The following is a 5,000-nucleotide window of genomic DNA, read 5'->3' as shown; positions in this document are numbered from 1 at the left end:
TACACTGAGCACACACTGAGCTTTAACACTCACTGAACACACACTGAGGCTGATTATACACTGAGCACACGCTGAGGCTGATTATACACTGAGCACACACTGAGGCTGATTATACACTGAGCACACACTGAGCTTTAACACTCACTGAACACACACTGAGGCTGATTATACACTGAGCACACACTGAGCTTTAACACTCACTGAACACACACTGAGCTTTAACACACACTGAGGCTGATTATACACTGAACCTTACACACACTGAGGCTGATTATACACTGAGCACACACTGAGCTTTAACACACACTGAACACACACTGAGGCTGATTATACACTGAGCTTTAACACTCACTGAACACACACTGAGGCTGATTATACACTGAGCTTTAACACTCACTGAACACACACTGAGGCTGATTATCCACTGAGCACACACTGAGCTTTAACACACACTGAGGCTGATTATGCACTGAACCTTACACATACTGAACCTTGCACACACTGAGGCTGATTATACACTGAGCACACACTGAGCTTTAACACACTGAACACACATTGAGGCTGATTATACACTGAACCTTACACACACTGAGCTTTAACACACACTGAACACACATTGAGGCTGATTATACACTGAACCTTACACACACTGAGCTTTAACACACACTGAACACACACTGAGGCTGATTATACACTGAGCACCCACTGAGCTTTAACACTCTCTGAACACACACTGGGCTTTAACACATACTGAACACACACTGAGGCTGATTATACACTGAACACACACTGAGCTTTAACACATACTGAGCACACACTGAGCTTTAACACTCACTGTACACACACTGAAGCTGATTACACACTGAACACACTGTAAAACCCCACGCTAACCCAATGACGGAATTTAGCGAGGGCCAAAGGGGTTTGCATGCTTGTCCTTCTGGTGTTGCTGGAAGAATATTAGTAGGGTTAAATAGTAATGACCGCTATGCGGAGAGTCTAGATCAGCTAATGATTAAACCACGTTACAAAGACAGTAGTACCACTCTGCCTTCCGCTCTTTACTGGTCTGGGCTGACCAAGAATCTCCACAGTGGGGTCAATACATCTACCTTCGTTATCTGACTCTATTTAAGATATAATTTAGAAATTTGGGTTTGAAACATACGCAAACCTCGGGAGTGATTACACTCGACTCTTACCTGCCCCACCATTACTCAATATATGCTCCCGGGATTAGCATTTATTGCTGAAATCTCAGTTCGGCAGAGAACTCAGAGGCTGAGGGTCTAGCCAACACAATACATGCAAAACACTGCCATGATAGTTGCGAGCCCAGGTCGGGGTACATTAAATGGGCTCCTTAGAGTTAATTTGACAGGAACCAGCGTCGTAACGCCCATGGGTTCCCTTCGCACCAAATCACAAGAGCCATGCACCACCAATCTTTTTATGGGCCGAACTTGACGGCCTCTCAGCTTAGAACTACCACGAATAATACAAAGCCACTGATCTGTCGGTCTCTGGTCTATATCATTCCCCTGAGTATTCAGTTGTAATTTAGGCTAAAAAGGTACAAGATGAATTAGAGTCATGGAGATCACGCAAGTTACAAACAAAATAGTTTATTCGCAGGAAGGTAGGTTATTAGCTTTAGAATTCCAATAGTCAATTACAGAATACACAAATTAAGAATAGAGATAGAGTAAATAATCATACCTAGCCTGCGTTGGCTACACACAAACAAAGAGTAGAACATGCAGAGTGTGGGAAGCCGATTACGGTTTCCCTGATATATACATACACACGACATGTTGTGTGGGAAGTCGAATGCGATCTTCCGTTGCTAGACATACATAGAACGTGCTGTGTGGGAAGTCGAATGCGATCTTCCTGATACTTACATGTACGTACAATATGCTGTGTGGGAAGTCGAATACGATCTTCCCAGATTGGTCTGTCTCCCTTGCTTTTATGCCAAATCATACGTTTGAAACCAGGCGGCAGTGCCATAAATCAACCTGGAGGGGTGGTCAAATCTGGAATTTAGACCCCCACCCTTGGTGGTTGTTAAGTAGGGGAAATTTGATGATTACCAAGAGAGGACATGCAGGTTTTCCCTTGAGTTACTGAAACTATGGTTTATTAAACTGCTATGAAATATATCTCATCCGATTCCTTGATTTTACTGGATCACATCCATACCAAACAGATTACCCTTTTGTTTTATTATGTTGCAGTTATCATGAAACTTCCCTCCTGATTATCCATTTTACATGCAATTCCTGTTACTATTACATAAGACTTAATGCAATAATACAAGGATCACATGGGCAATGTTTTCAAGGTGTTACCGGGTCTATTTACTATCTCAATAGCAGTTTTGAATATTTAATCTAGGAGAGCAGTCACCGGTGTAATGACAGCAGTGCCCAAATGAGGGCACTGTGGGAGTGTCCAGAGCCTTTCCCATAGGAGGTGCCCTGGTGGTGGGTCACAGGCGTCTTCTCTTCCCATGACCCCTGTGACCTCTCTACTAAAACACAGCCACAGTCCATCTTCCCCTTATCTCCTTCAGCGCCGATGGCCCAAACCTCCCCAAAGGTAGTCCAACCAGTCCAGTCCAAAAGGTTAGAAGACATTCTATTACATTACATTATTGGCATTTGGCCGATGCTCTTATCCAGAGTGATGTACAGTTGATTAGACTAAGCAGGAGACAATCCTCCTCTGGAGCAATGCAGGGTTAAGGGCCTTTCTCAAGGGCCCAATGGCTGTGCAGATTTTATTGTGGCTATAAACACACACAGTTCTTTCCATAGATTTTCTATTGGATTCAAGTCAGGTGATTGGCTGGGCCATTCTAGCAGCTTTATTTTCTTTCTCTGAAACCAAGTGAGAGTTTCCTTGGCTGTGTGTTTGGGATCATTGTCTTGCTGAAATGTGCACCCTCGTTTCATCTTCATCATCCTGGTAGATGGCAGCAGATTTTTATCAAGAATGTCTCGGTACATTTTTCCATTCATCCTTCCTTCAATTACATGAAGTTTGCCAGTGCCATATGCTGAAAAACAGCCCCACACAATGATGTTCCCACCTCCAAACTTCACTGTTGGTATGGTGTTTTTGGGGTGATGTGCTGTGCCATTTGACCTCCAAACATGATGTGTATTATGGCATCCAAAGAGTTTAATTTTGGTCTCATCTGACCAGACTATATTCTCCCAGTATTTCACAGGCTTGTCTAAATGTTGTGCAGCAAACTTTACACAAGCTTCAACATGTTTTTTCTTCAGCAATGGAGTCCTGCGTGGTGAGCGTGCATACAGTCCATGGCTGTTGAGTGCGTTACTTATTGTTTTCTTTGAAACAATTGTACCTGCTAATTCCAGGTCTTTCTGAAGCTCTCCACAAGTGGTCCTTGGCTCTCGGACAACTCTTCTGATAATTCTTTTGACTCCTCTGTCAGAAATCTTGCGAGGAGCACCTGGTCGTGGCCGGTTTATGGTGAAATGATGTTGTTTCCACTTCCGGATTATGGCCCCAACAGTGCTCACTGGAACATTCAGAAGTTTAGATATCCTTCTGTAACCAATGCCATTAGTATGTTGTGCAACAATAAGGTTGCGAAGGTCTTGAGAGGGTTCTTTGCTTTTACCCATCATGAGATGTTTCTTGTGTGACACCTTGGCAATGAGACACCTTTTTATAAGCCATCAGTTGGGACCGAACCAGCTGATATTAATTTGCACTGACAAGGGGCAGGATTGCTTTCTGATTACTGATATATTTCAGCTGTTGTCTTGGCTTTTGGTGCCTTTTTGCACCTCCATTTCTTCATGTGTTCAATACTTTTTCCCTGTGTCATTCCATTTTATTACACATAACTTAATTTATGGACATCAAGGATTGATTTCCTTGCATGTGTGGGTTGCATGGGTTGTTACCGACATCTGGTGAAAATTTCATGTTAGTAGCACCTTTAGAAATATATTTACTGAGAAAAATGGTGACGTGTTCAATACTTATTTTACCCGCTGTACTAAACTACACATGCTTATTATTTTGCTTATTGAGGATGAAGTCTTATGGAATCTCTTGTTCTTTGAGATCAGACAATCTGTCTTAGTGTTGGGCCACAAATGTAGTTTTCCTCTTCCCTCTATTCTTCTCTCTCTCCCTCTCTCTCTCTCTCCCTCTCTCTCTCTCTCTCTCAGGTGCTGTGTAAAATCACTGCCATCACGCTGCACTTCTTCTTCCTGTCTTCCTTCTGCTGGGTGCTGGCGGAGGCCTGGCAGTCTTACCTGGCCGTCAACGGCAACACCAGAACACGGCTCATTCGCAAGCGCTTCCTGTGTCTGGGCTGGGGTAAGACCAGGACACGTATCACTTCCTGTGTCTGGGCTGGGGTAAGACCAGGACACGCATCACTTCCTGTGTCTGGGCTGGGGTAAAACCAGGACATGCATCACTTCCTGTGTCTTAGGCTGGGGTAAGATTGGGACACACATCACTTCCTGTGTCTGGGCTGGGGTAAGACCAGGACACGCATCACTTCCTGTGTCTGGGCTGGGGTAAGACCAGGACACGCATCACTTCCTGTGTCTGGGCTGGGGTAAGATTGGGACGCTGTTGCCTCTCTGTCTCAGCAGGTCGGGTCGTTTGTCTCACGGGTCAGGCATGCACCACAGCTTCCTCCTGGGCCCCATTTAAAAACTTGGATTCATAGATTGATAGAAGTTCATAGATCTTCATTCGGGGCTGAAGGCTCTGCAGTGGTGGATCATTGAGTGCAGTCTTGAAGAAAGGAGAGCTGTGACTCTGGACTAAAGATTTAATTAATCACATGATTAGTTAAGGCAGCATAACAATGAAAAACTGACGTAAACATGTGCTACTTATTAGTAAGTAATCCAAGCAGTACTTTAACTGTATTCCAATGGCTAAAGGGCGTGGTTTATAAAGCTGACTTATGAAGAATAGGAGGTGTGGTTTATTAA

General features: G+C 43.9%; 1 pseudogene; it reads left to right on the top strand.

The window, feature by feature from the left end:
* The window catches only part of LOC133134669 (adhesion G protein-coupled receptor B2-like), a 120,289-nt pseudogene that overhangs the window by 92,851 nt on the left and 22,438 nt on the right, over positions 1-5,000 (top strand).

The sequence above is a fragment of the Conger conger genome, chromosome 1 (genome assembly GCF_963514075.1).
Source record: "Conger conger chromosome 1, fConCon1.1, whole genome shotgun sequence".
NCBI classification, from domain to species: Eukaryota; Metazoa; Chordata; class Actinopteri; order Anguilliformes; family Congridae; genus Conger; species Conger conger.
This window is presented reverse-complemented; position numbering and strand designations above follow the sequence as displayed.